Source organism: Salvelinus alpinus, chromosome 8 (assembly GCF_045679555.1).
Source record: "Salvelinus alpinus chromosome 8, SLU_Salpinus.1, whole genome shotgun sequence".
Taxonomy (NCBI): domain Eukaryota; kingdom Metazoa; phylum Chordata; class Actinopteri; order Salmoniformes; family Salmonidae; genus Salvelinus; species Salvelinus alpinus.
The window spans coordinates 85,704,896-85,730,978 of NC_092093.1; the positions used below are offsets into that span (position 1 = coordinate 85,704,896).

The 26,083-nt window shown below is 42.3% G+C and overlaps 1 long non-coding RNA gene across 2 annotated transcripts in view; it reads right to left on the minus strand.

Annotated features, from left to right (window-relative positions):
• LOC139583831 (uncharacterized) overlaps nucleotides 1-26,083 on the minus strand; it is a 121,364-nt gene that overhangs the window by 51,018 nt on the left and 44,263 nt on the right. For both annotated transcript variants that reach the window (XR_011676625.1, XR_011676626.1), the window contains exons 2-3: nucleotides 22,316-22,420; nucleotides 10,596-10,833 (exon numbers count right to left, since the gene is read on the minus strand). This is a non-coding gene — a long non-coding RNA (uncharacterized lncRNA). The remainder of the gene's footprint in view (nucleotides 1-10,595; nucleotides 10,834-22,315; nucleotides 22,421-26,083) is intronic.

The window sequence follows — 26,083 nt, forward strand, 5'->3', positions numbered from 1 at the left end:
TAGCTAGGAGAGAGAGAGACGCAGACAGCCTTTCCCTGGCTAAACTATAGAGCTTAAACATAACATCACCATAGCTGATAAAGAGCTGAATTGAAAACACTACATGGACATACAGTGAGAGATTGATTGTTGACAGGAGAGTTTTCTTTCACCCTCCTGAAAGAGGCATTGACCTAACATCAAACAGTGGAGTACCACTTAGATTGATAAAAAATATAATAAATCGGTGCCTTCTTGTAAAGAGAACGGTCCCACTGCATGACATATACTTTTTTATAAAACATAGTTTGGATCCTGGATGCTGATTGGTTGATAGTTAGTTATTCCATAATGCCATAATTACATTTCAAGTATCAATGTGCATCTACTGTCCTGCATCCCAGCCAGGCATTCAAATACGTAATATCCACAGGAAAAAAGTATCTAGACATTATTTCCCTATGCTTCTTACCTAGCATTTGGTTTGTTACAGTGGGGGTTAATATAATCTGACCTGTGCAACATGTTGCAGTTTTTTGGGGGACAATCTCCACCGTTTTGGGACACTGTAAAGTCCATGGAGAATAAGAGCACCTCCTCCCAGCTGCCCACTGCACTGAGGATAGGAAACACTGTCACCACCGATAAATCTACGATAAACGATCATTTCAATAAGCATTTTTCCACGGCTGGCCATGCTTTCCACTTGGCTACCCCTACCCCGGCCAACATCTCAGCACCCCCTGCAGCAACTTGCCCAAACCCCCCCACCCGCCCGCTTCTCCTTCAGCCAAATCCAGACAGCTGATGTTCTGAAAGAGCTGCAAAATCTGGATCCTTACAAATCACCTGGGCTAGACAATCTGGACCCTCTCTTTCTAAAATTACCCTCTGAAATTGTTGCAACCCCTACTACTAGCCTATTCAACCTCTCAATGGGAACAGGATGCACCTTAGCTCAATTTCTTATAGCAAAAATTTCAAAAAACCTGTTCTCGCTTTGTCATTATGGGGCATTGTGTGTAGATTGATGAGTAAAACATTTATTTATCCATTTTAGAATAAGGTTGTAATGTAAGACAATGTAGAAAAAGTGAAGTGGTCTGAATATTTTCCGAATGAACTGTATGTTCCAGGGTTCATCCAATGGCATTGAGGAGTATACCACATCAGTCACCGGCTTCATCAAAAAGTGCATCAATGACGTCATCTCCACAGTGACCATACGTACATACCCCAACCAGAAATCATGGATTACAGGCAATATCCACATTGAGTTAACTTCTTTGGTGTAGGGGGCAGTATTTTCACATCCGGATGAAAAGCATGCCCAGAGTAAACGGCCTGCTACAAAGCCATAAAAGCTAGAATATGCATATTATTAGTATATTTGGATAGAAAACACTCTGACGTTTCTAAAACTGTTTGAATGTTGTCTGTGAGTATAACAGAACTCATATGGCAGGCAAAAACCTGAGAAAAAATCTAACCAGGAAGTGGGAAATCTGAGGTTGGTCGATTTTCAACTCAGCTCCTATTGAAGATACAGTGGGATATTGGTAATGTTGCACTTCCTAAGGCTTCCACTAGATGTCAACAGTCGTTAGGACCTTGTCTGATGCTTGTACTGTGAAGTGGGGCCGAAGGAGAGAGGAATGAGTCAGGTCTATCATGACCTGAACATGCCCTGACCATGCGCGTTCACGTGAGAGCGAGCTCTGTTCCATCGCACTTCTGAAGACAATGGAATACTCCGGTTGGAACATTATTGAAGAATTATGTTAAAAACATCCTAAAGATTGATTCAATACTTCGTTTGTCATGTTTTTACGGACTGTAATATAACTTTAACTTTTCGTCCGTACTTTCCTCTGGACCTGCCCGCGCGTCGTGAGTTTGGAAAGTGTACTGAACGCTAGAACAACAAGGAGGAATTTGGACATAAATGGACATTATCGAACAAAACAAACATTTATTGTGGAACTGGGATTCCTGGGAGTGCATTCTGATGAAGATCATCAAAGGTAAGTGAATGTTTATAATGTTACTTCTGACTTCTGTTGACTGCATAATATGGCGGATATATTTGTGTCTTGATTGGGCTCTGAGCGCCGACTCAGATTATTGCATGGTAAAGCTTTTTTGAAATCTGACACAGCGGTTGCATTAAGGAGAAGTGCATCTAAAATTCCATGCATAACAGCTGTATCTTTTAGCAATGTTTATTATGAGTATTCCTGTAAATTGATGTGGCTCTCTGCAAAATCAAAGGATGTTTTGGAACTTCTGAACGTAAGGCGCCAATATAAACTCCGATTTCTTTATATAAATATGAACTTTATCGAACAAAACTTACATGTATTGTGTAACATGAAGTTCTATGAGTGTCATCTGATGAAGATCATCAAAGGTTAGTGATTAATCTTATCTCTATTTCTGCTTTTTGTGACTCCTCTCTTTGGCTGGAAAAATGGCTCTGTATGCCTCCCTCTTTTTCCTCCAAACATATCAATGGTCATTATTGCCAAACAGTTCTATTTTTGTTTCATCAGACCAGAGGAATTTTCTCAAAAAAATATGATATTCGTCCCCACGGGCAGTTGCAAACTGTAGTCTGGCTCTTTTATGGCGGTTTTGGAGCAGTGGCTTCTTCCTTGCTGAGCGGCCTTTCAGGTTATGTCAATATAGGACTCGTTTTACTGTGGATATAGATTTTTTTGTACCTGTTTCCTCCAGCATCTTCACAATGCCCTTTGCTGTTGTTCTGGGATTGATTTGCACTTTTCGCATGTTCATCTCTAGGAGACAGAACGCGTCTCCTTCCTGAGCGGTATGACGGCTGCGTGGTCCCATGGTGTTTATACTTGCATACTGTTTTTTTGTACAGATGAACGTGGTACTTTCAGGCGTTTGGAAATTGCTCCCAAGGATGAACCAGACCAGGTCTACAATTTTTTTTCTGAGGTCTTGGCTGATTTCTTAAAATTTTCCCATGATGTCAAGGAAAGAGGCACTGAGTTTGAAGGTAGGCCTTGAAATACATCCACAGGTACACCTCCAATTGACAAAAATTATGTCAATTAGCCTATCGGAAGCTTCTAATGCCATAACATCATTTTCGGGAATTTTCCAAGGGCACAGTCAACTTAGTGTATGTAAACTTCTGACCCACTGGAATTGTGATACAGTGAGTTATACGTGAAATAATCTGTCTGTAAACAATTGATGGAAAAATGACTTGTGTCATGCACAAAGTAGATGTCCTAACCAACTTGCCAAAACTATAGTTTGTTAACATGAAATTTGTGGAGTGGTTGAAAAACAAGTTTTAATGACTCCAACCTAAGTGTATTTAAACTTCCAACTTCAACTATATGCAGCTCCACTACACAATACATTTAAAAGAAAATCTGTGTTCGACAGGATTACCAACACAGACTGACGAGCTCAAATAGACAGAAGCCTTCAATATGGCAGACCAATCCAAACTCCTGTCTCGGAATGTCCAGCCCACTCATTATCTCAGCCAATCATGGCTAGAGGGAAGGTTGCTCACTTTTTCTGTGGCTAAACCAACTATGTTTGTAATGGAACAATTGTATTCATATTTACAGATGGCATACAAGTTTGTTATTAAGGCACATGAAAGTTCACATGGCCAAGAAGGCATTTCTGCCCAAAAACGCATTTTGATTAAAAAAATAAATCGGGTCACGTTTATGGGTTGATCATATAGAAATATCAAAACATTCTTTCAACTCCAAAGCATTTGCCTGTCTATGGTGCAGGAACCACTGGCTTGCTGCCTTTTTTCATAATCAAGACACCTCCTGATAACTCTTAACTGTTTAGGACAGCTCGAGGTCTCCTAAATATAATTTTTTACCCATAAGAGTAGGAGTAAACGGTCTCTATGATCATCACTTATGACCAATTGTCTACTCTGAGATGCTTTGTGCACACCATCCCTACGGTACTGCCCAGGGACACAGTGCTTTATGGCAGTGTGGCGGGTTGTGTGCATGTGCAAACACCAGCTGGTTGACAGAGCGCCGGGCCATCTCTATGCGATTGTTGCGGTCCTCTTCCCACTGGAACATCCAGCTCCTCCACTGTGTGATGTCAGAGTAGACCCATCATTGTCCCGTGAACCTTCAGATGAACTACCTCCAAATCCAATCGCATCTGACGCACCAGGACTGTCCCCTTTGCGTGTCAAGTCGTTTCCACCGGGGTGGATGACTATGATATATTAATGGTCACACCTCGCCTTGGCGAAAGAGAATATTTCAGAACCCTTCAATTGGAGAACAGTTCAGTGAGAATAGGCATTGGTCTGGAGACAACAACAAAGGAAATTCACATGAGCACCACAATGCTTATTCCACCCATGCTCTATCAAGGTTTTCCAGCACAAAGTTTTGACCTACTACAGTAGCTTTGTTGGTATTGTACGTCAAACTACGTGTAGGCAGGTTGCTTGGATTCAAACCTTCTCAAACAGCCCAATTCATACTCTTCAGAGGAATAATGGACTTTACAGTGTCCGGCTATCAAAATTATGTAAACCGGTATATATATATACACACTGCTCAAAAAAATAAAGGGAACACTTAAACAACACAATGTAACTCCAAGTCAATCACACTTCTGTGAAATCAAACTGTCCACTTAGGAAGCAACACTGATTGACAATACATTTCACATGCTGTTGTGCAAATGGAATAGACAAAAGGTGGAAATTATAGGCAATTAGCCAGACACCCCCAATAAAGGAGTGATTCTGCAGGTGGTGACCACAGACCACTTCTCATTTCCTATGCTTCCTGGCTGATGTTTTGGTCACTTTTGAATGCTGGCGGTGCTCTCACTCTAGTGGTAGCATGAGACGGAGTCTACAACCCACACAAGTGGCTCAGGTAGTGCAGCTCATCCAGGATGGCACATCAATGCGAGCTGTGGCAAGAAGGTTTGCTGTGTCTGTCAGCGTAGTGTCCAGAGCATGGAGGCGCTACCAGGAGACAGGCCAGTACATCAGGAGACGTGGAGGAGGCCGTAGGAGGGCAACAACCCAGCAGCAGGACCGCTACCTCCGCCTTTGTGTAAGGAGGATTAGGAGGAGCACTGCCAGAGCCCTGCAAAATGACCTCCAGCAGGCCACAAATGTGCATGTGTCTGCTCAAACGGTCAGAAACAGACTCCATGAGGGTGGTATGAGGGCCCGACGTCCACAGGTGGGGGTTGTGCTTACAGCCCAACACCGTGCAGGACGTTTGGCATTTGCCAGAGAACACCAAGATTGGCAAATTCGCCACTGGCGCCCTGTGCTCTTCACAGATGAAAGCAGGTTCACACGCACATGTGACAGACGTGACAGAGTCTGGAGACGCCGTGGAGAACGTTCTGCTGCCTGCAACATCCTCCAGCATGACCGGTTTGGCGGTGGGTCAGTCATGGTGTGGGGTGGCATTTCTTTGGGGGGCCGCACAGCCCTCCATGTGCTCGCCAGAGGTAGCCTGACTGCCATTAGGTACCGAGATGAGATCTCAGACCCCTTGTGAGACCATATGCTGGTGCGGTTGGCCCTGGGTTCTTTCTAATGCAAGACAATGCTAGACCTCATGTGGCTGGAGTGTGTCAGCAGTTCCTGCAAGAGGAAGGCATTGATGCTATGGACTGGCCCGCCCGTTCCCCAGACCTGAATCCAATTGAGCACATCTGGGACACCATGTCTCGCTCCATCCACCAACGCCACGTTGCACCACAGACTGTCCAGGAGTTGGCGGATGCTTTAGTCCAGGTCTGGGAGGAGATCCCTCAGGAGACCATCTGCCACCTCATCAGGAGCATGCCCAGCCGTTGTAGGGAGGTCATACAGGCACGTGGAGGCCACGCACACTACTGAGCCTCATTTTGACTTGTTTTAAGGACATTACATCAAAGTTGGATCAGCCTGTAGTGTGGTTTTCCACTTTAATTTTGAGTGTGACTCCAAATCCAGACCTCCATGGGTTGATAAATTTGATTTCCATTGATAATTTTTGTGTGATTTTGTAGTCAGCACATTCAACTATGTAAAGAAAAAAGTATTTAATAAGAATGTTTCATTCATTCAGATCAAGGATGTGTTATTTTAGTGTTCCCTTTATTTTTTTGAGCAGTGTATATATAAATATATATACACACACACACACCATATATATATATATACACACATACATACATATGTATGTATATACATATATATACACATACATATATATATATATATATATACATATGTATGTATATACATATATATACACATACATATATATATATATATATATATATATATATATATATATATATATATATATATACACATACATACATACATACATACATACACACACACACATACAGTGGGGAGAACAAGTATTTGATACACTGCCGATTTTGCAGGTTTTCCTACTTAAAAATTACAGATAAACATGCTTTGTATCATAGGTACACTTCAACTGTGAGAGACGGAATCTAAAACAAAAATCCAGAAAATCACATTGTATGATTTTTAAGTAATTCATTTGCATTTTATTGCATGACATAAGTATTTGATACATCAGAAAAGCAGAACTAAATATTTGGTACAGAAACCTTTGTTTGCAATTACAGAGATCATATGTTTCCTGTAGTTCTTGAACAGGTTTGCACACACTGCAGCAGGGATTTTGGCCCACTCCTCCATACAGACCTTCTCCAGATCCTTCAGGTTTCGGGGCTGTCGCTGGGCAATACGGACTTTCAGCTCCCTCCAAAGATTTTCTATTGGGTTCAGGTCTGGAGACTGGCGACTAATACATTTTGCTTGTCAGCAATCAAGTTTAAGATATGTAACTTTCAAAGTAGCCACACCAGATACTGACGGTTACTTTGATTTTGACCCCCCCCCCCTTTTTGTTCAGGTACACATTCAATTTCTGTTAGTCACATCTGTGGAACTTGTTCAGTTTATGTCTCAGCTGTTATATCTTATGTTCATACAAATATTTACACGTTAAGTTTGCTGAAAATAAATGCAGTTGACAGTGAAAGGACGTATCTTTTTTTGCTGAGTTTTTTAAAAACTTGATTGCTGACAAGCAAAACATTTTTTGGGACCATGTCAACAATGGACTAATGAAACAAACCAAAATATTGTTTTTTTGGGTGGTGTATTCCTTTAATGGTTCATGTTGGTTGAAAAGTCGACTTTGCCGGCTCCATACCATACTGTCAACTACATTATGCAATTACTGATTTGTAAATACAGAGCACAACCATGCAGAGAACCATGCATAGAACGTAACTTTCTCCACGCAGAACTAAATTAGCTCGTTATTGTTATGGTGATCTCTTGTATTGAGATTGCAGTGGAAGGTTACATCCTCCGCTAGTGCGTCGTGGAACACCCCGTCCACGCTGTTCATGATTTTCCATAGAACGCATAGCCTATCTCTTGTTGATTCTCCAGTCATAGAGACTGAGGTCACGGGGAGGAAAAGTGAGAACCGAACCAATTGAACTGCAGATAGGCATATTTTTCCCACTACCAACTAAGTGAGCTTTACAGACAACCGCAAGTCTTTGGTTTGTACCACAAACATGTAGACACAGAAAAAATATTCTTGGCATTTCTACTGCCTTCATTTTCAGTTTGTGTAAAGTCCCTTAACTGACTTCTAGTAAGAGCTTAAATGAATCAGTACCTTAGGGGAGGTGATTTCTCAATTACTAATCTTCAGACTCTCTTTAAGTGAGGCATAAACTCAAATATAATGTGTGGGTAGAATATAGAGAGCTATTTAGCTGCTCAAGAATACAGTAATATCTTAATTGCTAAGATTCCCTGATAGGACCAAAACCAAGAGCAGCCTCTGGAGGGGGGGGGGGGTGTATGTGCATTAAGATGTGTGACTTAGTGGTAACACAAGTCTGTGGAATTCCTTTGACATTGTCACTATTTGAGTACAGCGTGTATGTTTGAGTACTGTGTGTGGCAAGGAAATTGTCTGTGTGGAATGTGTGTGTGTGTGTGTGTTTTCAATCATCTGTAGCCACCTCCGACTTTGGTGGGAAAGTCAGTCAACCTATCCACACTTGGTGTCAGGTTGTCTGGGAGGAAATGGATGACAGGACATTCCAGTCGTCCTGAGGAGGGAGTGAGTGGGAAGATTGAGTTGACAGCGGTTTCTTTTAATGAAATCTCTGTTTGTTTAACGCTCTCACTTTCTTTCAGATCCAATAGAGCTTAAAATCAGAGAGAGAGCGAGAGATAGAGAGCAATTAAAACAAAATGAGGCATCTAATCTAGACCTACAGTATCTTCTGTGGTTCAATGGCTTCTGGTACAAAGGCAACATATTTTGTTAGGGAATTTACAGTACCTTATAGTGAAAGTTATATAGTGGAGATTGGGGCATGGGTGGGGTGGAATTAAAATAATAATATGGTTAGAAACAATAATACATTTTGACTGAATCAGTTTGAGTAATGTTTGAACAAGTTAGTGTCTGCAACGCAATCTGTAAATGATGTCATTTAACTCTCGTGTTTTATAAAAATGTGCACAGGTGAGGGTGTGGTTTGTATGTGTTGTTTCTTAGCGTGACAGAAGTATTTTGTATGTAAGTGCATGTGATGTGTGTGTCTGTACATTCCCTCCAAGTCTAGCTAGAAGGAAGTTATGCAGAAAATCTAGGTTCAGCGTCAGCGTTTGGTTTTGTGTAATGAATGAGCTTCAACTGCCCGTGGAACAGCAAGAAAACACAGTCAAATGAGCTTCTGCGAAAGTGAGAGATTTATTCAGACTCAACCATTCTGCTCCAGACTCTTTCTGATTGACAAAAGACGGATTTGTACAGATGGATGGAATGTGACAGCTACTGACAGCGACCGTCACAGGAGTACAAAGCATTCTGGACACAGGGGGGAAAATAAAGGCAACAGCAGCATCGCCTCAACATATTTCAGCCTATACCATGAAAATACATGACTCCACTAAAGCCTTGTCAGTCAAACACAGACACGCAGACAGAGACACGCAGGCACGCTGGCACAAACACAGACACACACACCTGACCTCCCCATAAAACTTTACATTGCACAACACATCATATGCTCTTTTATATTCCAGTGTTCCGTTCCACTGAAAACTGACTTGTGTTTATTCATGCTAAGCGTAAAAGATTTAACTGTGAAAATTAAATACCTCATTTACATAAGTATTCACACCCCTGTGTGAATCTTCACATTTCACAATTGTATTTTTTGTAAGGGAAGTAATTAGAGATACACCGTTCAGCTAAAATAATGTAAACGTCTTTAATCAATATGATTAAACACTTAGTGCTGACTTTTAAATATGACCTCACCTGGGATTTGAACTCACAACCTCTGGATTTAGCAAAATAGCGACATCTGCACTGCTATCTTCGTTATCATCTCATGATTCAATTGACTTATTGCAGCAATTTGAGGGGTTTTCTATACCGTTGTCTAATGTTGGTGGGCCATATTTTTCTGTTTTAATGTCACTCCTAAATCACTTTGATAAATATATAGTTTTTCTTGAGTGTATTTTCAACAAAGCTGGGATTTACTTTGAAGTCCAAAGTGTAGGAATACAGGTGAAATCAGTTATTGACACAGACATGGGTGCATAGCAGGAAGATCAGAATGCCGTGAACCAAGAGGTTGTGATTTCAAATCCCAGGTGGGTTGAATAATAATTACTGTATAAATGAACATGCACAATGTAATCATGTATGTCTAAGTGTTTCCAATATGGAAGTTGAAAACATTGCGACTGCGTGATGTTCCGGGTACATCCTAATGACTCATTTTTGTTTGCAGGGCATCGCCAAATAATCCACATGTGAAATATCATCACGCGGAGTGTTCCAAAACAACATGGTTTCACATGTGAAAGGTTATGTACATGTGAAAATCCATGTGAAGCTTATTGTGAAATATCATCACATGTGAACTGTTCCAAAACCACATGGTTTCACATGATAACATTTTACACGTGGAAAACTTGATCATTTCACATGTGAAATCATGTGATTTTCCACATGTAAAATCATGTGGTTCTTCCATAAGGGTTATGGGGTATTGTGTGTAGGCCAGTGACACAAAATCTACATTTCATTCATTTTAAATTCAGGCTGTAACACAACAAATGTGGAAAAAGTCAAGGGGTGTGAATACTTTTTGATGGAATATTTCAATATAAGATTCCACCTGAAACAATGACATGAGCTCTGTCCCAATTAATCTCAGCTCAACTCTTCACTTCCTCTACCCGCATCCTTCTCGAAACCCATTGGAGGTCTGAGCCGATGGGGTTTTATAAGGAGGCACGGAAAAAGGAATCAAAATAAAAAACGGCATGGAGCTGTTGTATGTTTGCCTAAATACGGAATGGGAAACCTCACTATGTGGGACTAAGCAAAGGTGTACAATCCATGTCAGTATTATTGAGCCATAAGAAACCTTCCTTAGATGTTTAGTTAAGAAACACATAAATGAGTATACAAGTATGTTGAAGTATGTTTAAGCAGTCATACATGACTGTTGGGAGTGCGGTGCCATACCTTTAGCTCCCTGGTGCTGCAGAGCTGACACGCTTAAGATGAAGATGCAGCAGATGTCTGTGGAGGGGGGTCTTGACCACACTGGTTGTTCTCAAGACAGCGGTAATGGTGGAACTAACAGAGTCGATGAGTGTGTATGGGTACTGGACATCGCTGAGTGCAGAGTAGAGGGGCAAGCTCAGATGAACAGCGTAGTTCATCCCTGCCTCGAAACATTGGTCTGGGGAGCACCAAATATCTGAGGAGACGAGAGAGAGATGAATGTCACAAAACACTGTACTAATTCACGTACAAGAAACGTGCGTGCAAACAAAACACAGGCACGTAATACAGGGTGTATACAGACTCAGAGTAGACTCATATACACAAAACGTATATCCTACTCTACACACTTGCATATACAGACCCATTACTCACTCTCTCACGTGCAACAAACATACACAGAGAGAGTGACTAGGTGTGTGTTTACCGTGATCCAGGGTGGAGAAATATCATCATCTGGTTGTCGTCACCAGGCATGGTTTTGCCACAGCGGCTGTTTGTTGAGATCACACTGGGACGTATCACTGTCATCAACACCTACCACTAGTCCGGTAACTACGCCAACACAACAGGTGCATAGACATTGGATAGGACTCCACTGAGGAAAATGGAGGGATACATACAGTACCAGTCATAAGTTTGGACACACCTACTCATTCAAGGGTTTTTCTTTATTTTTACTATTTTCTACATTGTAGAATAATAGTGAAGACATCAAAACTATGAAATTACACACACAAAAAAAGCTGAGCTCGTTGGCTGCTTTTCCTTCACTCTGCGGTCCAACTCATCTCAAACCATCTCAATTGGGTTGAGGTTGGGTGATTATGGAGGCCAGGTCATCCGATACAGCACTCCATCACTCTCCTTCTTGGTCAAATAGCCCTTACACAGCCTGGAGGTGCGTTGGGTCATTGTCCTGTTGACAAGCAAAGCATCCCCACACCATCATACCTCCTCCTCCATGCTCACGGTGGGAACCACACATGCGGAGTTCATCTGTTCACCTACTCTGCGTCTCACAAAGACACAGCGGTTGGAACAAAAAAATCTCACATTTTGGACTCATCAAACCAAACGACAGATTTCCGCCGGTCTAATGTCCATTGCTCGTGTTTCTTGGCCCAAACAAGTCTCTTCTTCTTATTGGTGTCCTTTAGTAGTGGTTTCTTTGTAGCAATTTGACCATGGAGGCCTGATTCCCACAGTCTTCTCTGAACAGTTGTTGAGATGTGTCTGTTACTTGAACTCTGTGAAGCATTTATTTGGGCTGCAATTTCTGAGGCTGGTAACTCTAATGAACTTATCCTCTGCAGCAGATAACTCTGGGTCTTCCTTTCCTGTGGCGGTCCTCATGAGAGCCAGTTTCATCATAGCGCTTGATGTTTTTTTTCCATATTGACTGACCTTCATGTCTTAAAGTAATGATGGACTGTCGTTTCTCTTAGCTTTTTTGACATGTTCTTGCCATAATATGGACGTGGTCTTTTACCAAATAGGGCTATCTTCTGTATACCACCCCTACCCTGTCACAACACAACACAACAAACACATTAACACACTGTTCCAAGATGGCTTAGCAGTTCAGACGTCATTTCTGTTTCGTATTGTCGTGTCCTGTATATATATATATTTACACCTTTCTTCGCATATCTTTCATATATTTTATTATCCAAGAACTCAACTACAAAAGCTTTCCTGCAAAAGCTTTCCTGCAACCCGTTTCACCAATTACAAAAAAGTATTATTTACCTCAAATCTGAAAATCCACCGTGGAAGCTAGCCAGGGGCTAATTCAGAAGCTAGCCAGAAAGCTAACCAGAAGCTATCCGATAGCTAGCCAGAAGCTAATCTGTAGCTGCCCAGAAATTAGCCGGTTTGCTGGCTAGCGTTGGTGTTTCAGCTGCCCACGTTTTGTGGTCATCAGCTATTCCTTTAGCTCGATAATCTACCGGCACTTTTGTGCAACGCGACTCGGACCGGAGCATTCCGGGACTTTTTTTCTCTCAGTTTCCCCGGATTTCAGCCGCAGGCTCTGGACATTTGCACCTTGATTTTGCAGCTAGCTAGCTGCAAACCGTGTGACTATTGGCTTACGTCGATCCCGGAGCAAACTCAAATCATTCCGGAGCTAGCCAGCTGAGGAGTTCCATCAGCCATTCCTGGGCTACAGTCACCTATCCGGACCCGTTTTTTTTTATTTTTTTTATTTTTATTAATGTTTTGGTTGTTGCCGCAGATACGGAGCCCCACCGGGCCTTCACGACTGACTGCCGACGTTATCTGCCCGAGGGAGTTATCCAACTGGCACCTCCGTCCCGACGTTACCTGAACGCTCATCTGGGGCCCGCTAATCGTTAGCTGTCTTATCGGCTGCTATCTGAATAAGTATATCGGACAATTATCATTATTATTTATTTATTTTTATTTTTTATTTTTCTTGGGTCACTATATCTATTTTGCCAATTTGGATTGATCCCCTCTACCACACGGAACCCCACTAACCTACCGACGGAAACGCACAAGGTATCTACAAATAGACCTCCATCCTATGCTATCTTGCTACCGATAGCCATCTACCCGGCCAGCTGTCTGGATCGCCGTGACCCCAACCAACCTCTACTCACTGGACCCTTATTGATCACTCGATTAAGCATGCCTCTCCTTAATGTAAATATGCCTTGTCCATTGCTGTTCTGGTTAGTGTTTATTGGCTTATTTCACTGTAGAGCCTCTAGCCCTGCTCACTATACCATATCCAACCTCTCAGTTCCACCACCCACATATGCGATGACATCACCTGGTTTCAATGATGTTTCTAGAGACAATATCTCTCTCATCATCACTCAATACCTAGGTTTACCTCCACTGTATTCACATCCTACCATACCTTTGTCTGTACATTATTCCTTTAAGCTATTTTATCGCCCCCAGAAACGTCCTTTTACTCTCTGCTCTAGAAGTTCTAGACGACCAATTCTCATAGCTTTTAGCCGTACCCTTATCCTACTCCTCCTCTGTTCCTCTGGTGATGTAGAGGTGAATCCAGGCCCTGCAGTACCTAGCTCCACTCCTATTCCCCAGGCGCTCTCTTTTGATGACTTCTGTAACCGTAATAGCCTTGGCTTCATGCATGTTAACATTAGAAGCCTCCTCCCTAAGTTTGTTTTGTTCACTGCTTTAGCACACTCTGCCAACCCGGATGTTTTAGCCGTGTCTGAATCCTGGCTTAGAAAGACCACCAAAAATTCTGACATTTTCATCCCCAACTACAAGATTTTCAGACAAGATAGAACGGCCAAAGCGGGCGGTGTTGCAATCTACTGCAAAGATTGCCTGCAGAGTTCTGTTTTACTATCCAGGTCTGTTCCCAAACAATTTGAACTTCTACTTTTAAAAATCCACCTCTCTAAAAACAAGTCTCTCACCGTTGCCGCCTGCTATAGACCACCCTCTGCCCCCAGCTGTGCTCTGGACACTATATGTGAACTGATTGCCCCCCATCTATCTTCAGAGCTCGTGCTGCTTGGCGACCTAAATTTGAACATGCTTAACACCCCAGCCACCCTACAATCTAAGCTTGATGCCCTCAATCTCACACAAATTATCAATGAACCTACCAGGTACCACCCCAATTCCGTAAACACGGGTACCCTCATAGATATCATCCTAACAAACTTGCCCTCCAAATACACCTCTGCTGTTTTCAACCAAGATCTCAGCGATCACTGCCTCATTGCCTGCATCCGTAATGGGTCAGCGGTCAAACGACCTCCACTCATCACTGTCAAACGCTCCCTGAAACACTTCAGCGAGCAGGCCTTTCTAATCGACCTGGCCGAGGTATCCTGGAAGGATATTGATCTCATCCCGTCAGTAGAGGATGCCTGGACATTTTTTAAAAATGCCTTCCTCACCATCTTGAATAAGCATGCCCCATTCAAGAAATTTAGAACCAGGAACAGATATAGCCCTTGGTTCTCTCCTGACCTGACTGCCCTTAACCAACAGAAAAACATCCTATGGCGTTCTGCATTAGCATCGAACAGCCCCTGTGATATGCAACTTTTCAGGGAAGCTAGAAACCAATATACACAGGCAGTTAGAAAAGCCAAGGCTAGCTTTTTCAAGCAGAAATTTGCTTCCTGCAACACAAATTCAAAAAAGTTCTGGGACACTGTAAAGTCCATGGAGAATAAGAACACCTCCTCCCAGCTTCCAACTGCTCTGAAGATAGGAAACACTGTCACCACCGACAAATCCACTATAATTGAGAATTTCAATAAGCATTTTTCTACGGCTGGCCATGCTTTCCACCTGGCTACCCCTACCCCGGACAACAGCACTGCCCTCCCCTCTGCTACTCGCCCAAGCCTTCCCCATTTCTCTTTCTCCCAAATACAGTCAGCTGATGTTCTAAAAGAGCTGCAAAATCTGGACCCTTACAAATCAGCCGGGCTAGATAATCTGGACCCTTTCTTTCTAAAACTATCTGCTGAAATTGTTGCCACCCCTATTACTAGCCTTTTCAACCTCTCTTTCGTGTCGTCTGAGATTCCCAAAGATTGGAAAGCAGCTGCGGTTATCCCCCTCTTCAAAGGGGGGGACACTCTTGACCCTAACAGCTACAGACCTATATCTATCCTACCCTGCCTTTCTAAGGTCTTCGAAAGCCAAGTCAACAAACAGATTACCGACCATTTCGAATCCCACCATACCTTCTCCGCTATGCAATCTGGTTTCAGAGCTGGTCATGGGTGCACCTCAGCCACGCTCAAGGTCATAAACGATATCTTAACCGCCATCGATAGGAAACAATACTGTGCAGCCGTATTCATTGACCTGGCCAAGGCTTTTGACTCTGTCAATCACCACATCCTCATCGGCAGACTCGACAGCCTTGGTTTCTCTAATGATTGCCTCGCCTGGTTCACCAACTACTTCTCTGATCGAGTTCAGTGTGTCAAATCGGAGGGTCTGTTGTCCGGGCCTCTGGCAGTCTCCATGGGGGTGCCACAGGGTTCAATTCTTGGACCGACTCTCTTCTCTGTATACATCAATGATGTCGCTCTTGCTGCTGGTGATTCTCTGATCCACCTCTACGCAGACGACACTATTCTGTATACTTCTGGCCCTTCTTTTGACACTGTGTTAACAACCCTCCAGGCGAGCTTCAATTCCATACAACTCTCTTTCCGTGGCCTCCAATTGCTCTTAAATACAAGTAAAACTAAATGCATGCTCTTCAACCGATCGCTGCCTGCACCTGCCCGCCTGTCCAACATCACTACTCTGGACGGCTCTGACTTAGAATATGTGGACAACTACAAATACCTAGGTGTCTGGTTAGACTGTAAACTCTCCTTCCAGACTCACATCAAACATCTCCAATCCAAAGTTAAATCTAGAATTGGCTTCCTATTCCGCAACAAAGCATCCTTCACTCATGCTGCCAAACATACCCTTGTAAAACTGACCATCCTACCAATCCTCGACTTCGGTGATGTCATTTACAAAATAGCCTCCAAAACCCTACTCAATAAATTGGATGCAGTCTATCACAGTGCCATCCGTTTTGTCACCAAAGCCCCATATACTACCCACCACTGCGACCTGTACACTCTCGTTGGCTGGCCCTCGCTTCATACTCGTCGCCAAACCCACTGGTTCCAGGTCATCTACAAGACCCTGCTAGGTAAAGTCCCCCCTTATCTCAGCTCGCTGGTCACCATAGCAACACCTACCTGTAGCACGCGCTCCAGCAAGTATATCTCACTAGTTACCCCCAAAACCAATTCTTCCTTTGGCCGCCTCTCCTTCCAGTTCTCTGCTGCCAATGACTGGAACGAACTACAAAAATCTCTGAAACTGGAAACACTTATCTCCCTCACTAGCTTTAAGCACCAGCTGTCAGAGCAGCTCATAGATTACTGCACCTGTACATAGCCCATCTATAATTTAGCCCAAACAACTACCTCTTTACCTACTGTATTTATTTATTTATTTTGCTCCTTTGCACCCCATTATTTCTGTCTCTACTTTGCGCTTTCTTCCACTGCAAACCAACCATTCCAGTGTTTTTTAGTTTTTATTTTACTTGCTGTGTTGTATTTACTTTGCCACCATGGCCTTTTTATATTTTTATTTATTTATACATATATTTGTTTGCCTTCACCTCCCTTATCTCACCTCACTTGCTCACATTGTATATAGACTTGTTTTTTTTCACTGTATCATTGACTATATGTTTGTTTTACTCCATGTGTAACTATGTGTTGTTGTATGTGTCGAACTGCTTTGCTTTATCTTGGCCAGGTCGCAATTGTAAATGAGAACGTGTTCTCAATTTGCCTACCTGGTTAAATAAAGGTTAAATAAAATAAATAAAAATAAATTAAGAAGGAAAGAAATAACACAAATTCACTTAACAAGGCACACGTGTTAATTGAAATGCATTCCAGGTGACTACCTCATGAAGCTGGTTGAGAGAATGCCAAGAGTGTGCAAAGCTGTCATCAAGGCAAAGGGTGGCTACTTTGAAGAATCTCAAATATTTTTTCCCAACACTTTTTTGGTTACTACATGATTCCATGTGTTATTTCATATTTTTGGTGTCTTCACTAGTATTCTACAACACAGAAATAGTAAAAATAAAGAAAACCCCTGGAATGAGTAAGTGTGTCCAAACTTTTGACTGCTACTGTATGTTCTCTACACACAGTCAAAATATGTCAGGAAATGTCAGAGTTCAATTGGAGTTGAAAAGTTTTGCATTCAAGGCAAAAAAAAAGAAAAAAAAGAGGCAACTATGGATAATTATTTAGCCAAATAAGTGATAATACTGTATACAATGTGGGACTGAGCCAAGCTGTACTAATCCACGCCACTCGTCAATCAGTATGGCTCAGTATCGAACAGCCTGCTGTCATTTCATGCCCGACCCTCATCGTGGGGAGCTATCCTCCTATTAGTTTTCACTTCATCCCTTACCTAACCTACTTGTACACATTCAGTATAGAACCATCCTCTGTATAGAACCATATTTCTAACCAAAAAGACAGCAGGTGATCAAAGTCAATAACATGTCATCCTCTCTGCGTGACAAATGTCCTCATAACAATGCCTCCATACAGCATCAAAGCAATTAGAGGTACTCAGTACCACCAACGATTAAGTTACGGGGGTGATTGATAGAAGTCATGAATACCTGCAGCAAGTCCCCAGAGTGCTGTGCATAGAAGGGACCCAAGGGACTTTAAACAGTGGACTCCTGTATCTCCTATCTCTGTCAGCTAAGCAGAGAATAACTTCCCCACCACATAGTTAAAGTGGGCCTGCATGGAGAGATAGATGGTTAGAATCATTCTCTTCTGTTGTAACTGCACAAAAACTGCCAGAGTAAAAGTAAATCAAATCTGTGTTTCAAATAGTCTAGAACTCAAAGTACGCAGTTAGCGGTTTATAATATTGGCTATTTACTTCAGAGTTTGATCTCTCTTGGCTCCCCCTCCTCTGCCACTCCCTCCCAGTCATGCTGGTCTTCCAAGTCCTCCTTCCACACTATCCCCTAGTTAACTTAGCTACAATGCTCTTGGTTAAATCAAAAGATACTGCTAACTTTTATACAGTGGGGAGAACAAGTATTTGATACACTGCCGATTTTGCAGGTTTTCCTACTTACAAAGCATGTAGAGGTCTGTAATTTTTATCATAGGTACACTTCAACTGTGAGAGACGGAATCTAAAACAAAAATCCAGAAAATCACATTGTATGATTTTTAAGTAATTAATTAGCATTTTATTGCAAGACATAAGTATTTGATACATCAGAAAAGCAGAACTTAATATTTGGTACTGAATCCTTTGTTTGCAATTACAGAGATCATACGTTTCCTGTAGTTCTTGACCAGGTTTGCACACACTGCAGCAGGGATTTTGGCCCACTCCTCCATACAGACCTTCTCCAGATCCTTCAGGTTTCGGGGCTGTCGCTGGGCAATACGGACTTTCAGCTCCCTCCAAAGATTTTCTATTGGGTTCAGGTCTGGAGACTGGCTAGGCCACTCCAGGACCTTGAGATACTTCTTACGGAGCCACTCCTTAGTTGCCCTGGCTGTGTGTTTCGGGTCGTTGTCATGCTGGAAGACCCAGCCACGACCCATCATCAATGCTCTTACTGAGGGAAGGAGGTTGTTGGCTAAGATCTCGCAATACATGGCCCCATCCATCCTCCCCTCAATACGGTGCAGTCGTCCTGTCCCCTTTGCAGAAAAGCATCCCCAAAGAATGATGTTTCCACCTCCATGCTTCACGGTTGGGATGGTGTTCTTGGGGTTGTACTCATCCTTCTTCTTCCTCCAAACACGGCGAGTGGAGTTTAGACCAAAAAGCTCTATTTTTGAATCATCAGACCACATGACCTTCTCCCATTCCTCCTCTGGATCATCCAGATGGTCATTGGCAAACTTCAGACGGGCCTGGACATGCGCCTGCTTGAGCAGGGGGACCTTGTGTGCGCTGCAGGATTTTAATCCATGACGGCGTAGTGTGTTACTAATGGTTTTCTTTGAGACTGTGGTCCCAGCTCTCTTCAGGTCATTGACCAGGTCCTGCCGTGTAGTTCTGGGCTGATCCCTCACCTTCCTCATGATCATTGATGCCCCACGAGGTGAGATCTTGCATGGAGCCCCAGACCGAGGGTGATTGACCATCATCTTGAACTTCTTCTATTTTCTTCTATTTTCTAATAATTGCGCCAACAGTTGTTGCCTTCTCACCAAGCTGCTTGCCTATTGTCCTGTAGCCCATCCCAGCCTTGTGCAGGTCTACAATTTTATCCTTGATGTCCTTACACAGCTCTCTGGTCTTGGCCATTGTGGAGAGGTTGGAGTCTGTTTGATTGAGTGTGTGGACAGGTGTCTTTTATACAGGTAACGAGTTCAAACAGGTGCAGTTAATACAGGTAATGAGTGGAGAACAGGAGGGCTTCTTAAAGAAAAACTAACAGGTCTGTGAGAGCCGGAATTCTTACTGGTTGGTAGGTGATCAAATACTTATGTCATGCAATAAAATGCTAATTAATTACTTAAAAATCATACAATGTGATTTTCGGGATTTTTGTTTTAGATTCCGTCTCTCACAGTTGAAGTGTACCTATGATAAAAATTACAGACCTCTACATGCTTTGTAAGTAGGAAAACCTGCAAAATCGGCAGTGTATCAAATACTTGTTCTCCCCACTGTATGTGGTTAAACGTTAGCTAGATAGTTAGCTTTCTTAAATATCCAGTGGTGTAAAGTACTTAAGTCGTTTTTGTAGGTATCTGTACTTTACTTTACTATTTATATTTTTGACAACTTTTACTTCACTACATTCCTAAAGAAAATGTACTTTTTACTCCATACATTTTCCCTGATACCCAAAAGTACTGGTTACATTTTGAATGTTTAGCTGGATAGGAAAATGGTCTAATTCACACACTTATCAAGAGAATATCCCTGGTCATCACTACTGCCTCTGATCTGGCGGTCTCACTAAACACAAGCTTCATTAATAAATTATGTCTGAGTGTTGGAGCGTGCCCCTGGCTATCCGTAAATTAATAAAACAAGAAAATGGTGCCATCTGGTTTGCTTAATATAAGGAATTTGTAATTATTTAGACTTGTACTTTTAATACATAAGTATATTTGAGCAATTACATTTACTTTGATACTTAAGTATGTTTAAAACCAACAACTTTTAGACAAGGTGTATTTTACTGGGTGACTTCCACTTTTCCTTGAGTCATTTTCTACTAAGGTATCTTTACTTTTACTCAAGTATGACATTTACATTACATTTAAGTCATTTAGCAGACGCTCTTATCCAGAGCGACTTACAAATTGGAAAGTTCATACATATTCATCCTGGTCCCCCCGTGGGGAATGAACCCACAACCCTGGCGTTGCAAGCGCCATGCTCTACCAACTGAGCCACACGGGACCATGACAATTGGGTACTTCTTCCACCACTGTAGATATCCTGCTTTAATAACAGAAGAACAAGTAACTAGCTAGCTAGCTACTTCAATTTCAATTTTGAAATCACAGGTGATTAGTCGGTTGGTTAGGTTCTCTACTGAAAAACTATAGAGCGTACCTTTTTATCGTCGGCCATCGTCACTACTTCACCACCACCATCACCAAAGATTTTTATAACAAACCCATCACCTTGCCTTTCACTGCCCAAATCCAGTTTCCACAAGATAACACAGCCACAAAGTCAACATTGGCTGTATCGTAAAAAATGTAAGAAAACAAACATTTGCTTGTTGGTCTTAACTTAAGGTTAGGCATAAGGTAAAATATGTGGTTAATGTTAAAATCTGATTTTAAGAAGAAGTGAAATTGTAGAAATTGGTGGGATTTGGGGCTCCATAATAATGATTACTTTTACGCTGTGTTAAACCAATGTTAACCAATGTTGGCTAGATTTTTAACCTGTAATAAAAATTATAGTAAAAGATTGCAGTTGCGAGAGCAAGATTTCTTGTTGTGAGAGAAAAAAATCCATGTGGGGAAGCAGTGTATTTGTGAAAGCGCATTTGACAATTTTCTTCTTTTTTTTGCGCGTCCCCGCTGCCTGTGCGCTCTCAGAACCCGTCCTTTTGCTCGCTTGACCACATTCTGTGCTCTCGACTTGTCTGTGCGCTCGTTGCAGTCATCCTCTGCTTGCAGTAACCATCCTCTGCGCTCTCGACTCAGTGTTTGCTTGCTCAACGTTGCTTCATCTTGCTCGACAGCCCCATCTTGCCCAATTGACGTTAGTGGCTGATTTGACGCCATATACCCACATAGAACAATGAGATAGATTAGAACATTGAGATACCTCTTGCATAGATGAATGTCTTTGTCAGGACAGACACACGCATGAGCGCACGCACACATGCAGGCACTCACACACGTAAGTACGGCAGGTGAGACTGCACGAGTACTGTCGCTTTCACTAGAATAAGGCTGTGGTAAGCGGATGTGGTACTACGTGACATTTGGTACTTCCCGGCCACAGTACCGTTCACAATGTATCGTACCACTGGGGCCCCTTTCACGGTGGGTCTGTCTTCAACATCAGCATGACTCAAAGAAAAGTGGAAGTGAGAAGTGTGTAACAACACAAAGCTACTTCTTTCTTTCCTTTTTTATTTATATATTTAACTTAAATTCTGACCTTCACAAAGCCTCTGAGCTTGTATTCATACAGTATCTCTGTGTGGAAGTGCGGATCTAGGATCTTTATGAACACGAGCCCCAGTTATAAAGCCAATAAGCAACTTGTTGTAAACTGAGTGGCAGGAGAGGAAGGAAATGTGATGACCACTGTTTAAATATTCCCTAGGGACGTCCCTCAATCCCTGTCTTGACCTGGAGGTGTGAAGTGAACTGACCTCATAGTGTGTCAATGAGGGGAATTGTGTTACGTATGTGTGAGTGTGTCTGTATTCGCTTCACAACTGAGTTATTTCACTTGACTTTATTCATAGATACACTTAAAAAAAGGGAAGAAGTGGTCATTCCAAAACCATGTTCTATGGCTGGCTTCCTATCATACGGCAGACTCTATTGACAAAATATAAGGAACAGACATTACAACATAAAATCCCTTATTGAGCATGATCAAACTCCTTATGCCGTTTCCACCTTTTCAGTCTTTGCATCCAGGTCCATGTCTTGATTAGAGATCTGCTCATCCTGGTTGATTGACAGCTGAGTATAGCAGAAAGGGGAGGGTCGTCAACAGCCATCCTGCAAACACAGAGAAAAAGAAACTCATCAGAGAGCCATTACCAAGAGTGAAATGATTACCCTCCTTACTGATTTATGAGTGTGCATGTTAAAGCTGCTCTCCTTTGAAGGGAAACCGTTTACCAGACGAACTGTCTGGGTCTTTCACACTTGGCCCTAGTTTCATCTTAATTTATAAATCACAACTCTTAAAGCAGAACCCCTCGTAGGCCAAACGTGCAGGCTAAAGAGCGTACACACACCCACGTATAATATGCATTCCAATTAGCACCCTATTCACTTCATAGTGCACTACTTTTGATCATGGCCCATGGGGCTGTGGTCAAAAGTAGTGCACTACATAGGGAATAGGGTGCCATTTGGGACACAAAGTGTTGCCTCAGCTTTGTAAAAAAATATGAATAGAGGATGTTAATCAACACAGCGTAGCCTAACTGCTAAACCAATAATGATCCATGCGACGGATCAAACATATTAGCCGTTGACAGGTCTGCTGCACAGTAAATGCTAATGATTAGCCCAGAACATTTAGCTCTACAGCTCTGGGTGTTCATATCGATATAGTACAACTCAGAATGTGCTGAGTTCAATGACAAGGGTGTTCTTGCATACATGGGACTAGAAGAGTTGAGACAAATCAAGGCATTGAGGAGACAAGACCAACTGGAATGTGCATTCTGTTCTTTTAAATAGCTCAATTTCACACTCCACCTAACGTTGCCTAGCTGAAGGGAGCGTCACCTTTGGAATGCCTATGCAGAACATGTCATATCTTGACAGTGGTGAGACCGTTTTTTCAATATTGTTTAACAGCTCTGTGAGAATGGATGCCTCAAAGCCTCTCACGTTACACCCACTGGCTGCTTGCAGCTCAGGTATGGGGAAACAAGGTTTGCTAACAAAGAAAACAATGTTCTTGGTCATTGTTTGCCCTCTTGATCATATTTGGTCAGGAAATAGGACAACGCTTTGCAGAATGGAATCCATACCACGCATTCTCTGTGTATAAGATCTCTCATTTATTTTGCCATGCTATAAAAATGTTTGGATTATAACACACAATATCCTGGGAATAAATTTAAAGAGTACATATGAACATCAAATATCAGGATTCAGTATCCACATAGTGGTTAGGGAAATTTTGCAAATGTTGAGTGCAATATAACAGCAAGTCTTCGGTTTCTAGGGGTGGATGTTAATGTTACATGAAGCTACATGCCTCCCCACAGGTACCATATACAGTAGTATACAGTACTAAATAGTAGCCATATCCAGTAGGCTCAATGAACACAGCAAGACTCCCTCCACATAACATATTTCCACTGACATATTCATTGCCTCCATCATTGTCCTGCATGTAGAGCACTATACACTGCCCTCAGGGGTGTGATTGCTTAGGCAGCTGACTGGTTGTAAAAGTATGGCAGCTACAGTACACGACAGTCTGACTGTATTTCAGGAGGGTGACAAAGTATTGAAAAGGAATGCGTGAAGGGAGGGGCTGTCACTTTGGTCCCCACTCACGTGATGGTGGCACCCTATTTTTGTCAGGGTGGTATCCATGAGTGACCTGGCTAAACGACACACATACCATGTAGAAAAATATATATAGTATATAGTGTCAAATAAGGGTTCTTAAAGCGGATCCCTTTTTGGTGCTATATAGAACCGTTCTATAGACCTATTTAACAGCTTTCGGAGGAGGTGCGGAAGTGAACCCTGGAATCCCAAAGAACTTCCGGTGAGTTTGTAAACAACAGCTGTTCCGTCGTGGCTGTAAACACCTAGCTAGCTAAATTAGAAGCCATAGTACGGGAGATGGTCTTTAAGACCGGGGAGGAATCTATTTTTGAACATTAAAGTTTATACATTTTCCAAAGAAGCACTGCAGCGGGCTGCATTGCCTGCATGGATAGTAACATTAGCAGCAAGAAGGGGCAGCTTTAGGATGTTGTGTAACACACGGGTAAGTTGTTTATCAACAATGAAGCAAGTCCTGGTCTAATTTAATCCCCTTTTGCCCTCAGAAAAGCCTACATTCATCAGGGCATGGACTCTACAAGGTGTCGAAAGCGTTCCATAGGGATGCTAGCCCATGTTGATTCCAATGCTTCCCACAGTTGTGTCATGTTGGCTGGATGTCATTTGGGTGGTGGACCATTCTTGAAACACATGAGAAACGGTTGAGCGTGAAAAACCCAGCAGCATTGCAGTTCTTGACACAAACCGGTGCGCCTGCACCTACTACTACCATACCCCATTCAAAGGCACTTAAATATTTTGTCTTTCCCATTCACCCTCTGAATGGCACATACACAATCCATGTCGCAATTGTCTCAAGGCTTAAAAATCATCCTTTAACCTGTCTCCCTCCCTTCATCTACACTGATTGAGGTGGATTTAACAAGTAACATCAATAGCCTTCACCTGGATTCACCTCGTGGAAAGAGCAGGTGTCCTTAAGGTTTTGTACACTCATTGTATGCTATTGGTTTACAGTTAGAATTGGTGTTAAAAGTAACAATGCATAGACCTAGAACATGCATGGCCAACTGTGCTCCTAGAGATCTAGCTACTGGGCGTGCAGGTTTCTGTTCCAGCCCAGCCCTGACATTCTGCTTATTATTTGTATTAGACAATATTAATTTAACTATTCAATCATCCCTTGGTTTTGGATTAAGATGGATGGTAAAACCCACTAACCATTTACATGGGCATTCCTTGTATGATATGAATTTGAATTAAGTGTAGTGTATATTTTTTGGGGGTCTGTTTTATTTGCTCTGTTTTATCTCAATTTGTCTGATGATATTGCACAGATTTGCAGCTAAGGCTGATGTCCTTGATCATTGGGTGTGGGTGTAACAATAACCTGTATGGCTGACCTTAGCCCATGATCATGACTCTCAGCCCCATTACATTACACATAAGAGTCATTGGACGAAGGCAACCTCTGTATGGGGGAGTTTTGTTAAAGAGCCCCAGCGCTCGGTCTGAACATTAACACAAACATCGCTTGCGGTACGGTTTTGGAAGTATAAAGACCTTATCTTTAATATCAGTGAGACATCATTTCCAAAATACAAAAAGGTTAAATTGATACACGCCTTTATAGGGTTAGTGTTCCCACATGTTACAGGGTGTGTTTACAGAAGATAGATAATTAGCTATCTAGCATGCGGCGAACACCTGCGTGTAACAGAAGACGGCCGTCAGAATGGTGTTGTCACTGAAAAATACTGTTGGCAGCAACTGTGATAAAGCCGGTTAAAACATGGTACATGTTGATGCTGCAATGATGCTCACGCCTCAAGCACACAACAGGGAAGAGACTGTGGACCCAACATACACATACTGTAGCAGCATACCACCATGCATCCTACTGCTGGCTTGCATCTGAAGCTAAGCAGGGTTGGTCCTGGATGGAGACTAGATTCTGCCGGAAGTGGTGTTGGAGGGCCAGTAGGAGGCACTCTTTCCTCTGGTGTAAAAATAAATATCCCAAGACAGTGATTGGGGACATTGCCCTGTGTAGGGTGCTGTCTTTCGGATGGGATTTTCAATGTAAATGAGAATCACCTCTACTGTACATATTGTATGCACACAGACTGGAAGTATAATAAGTTAAATTATAACTGCTTAATTAATGTTTAAAGCATCAAA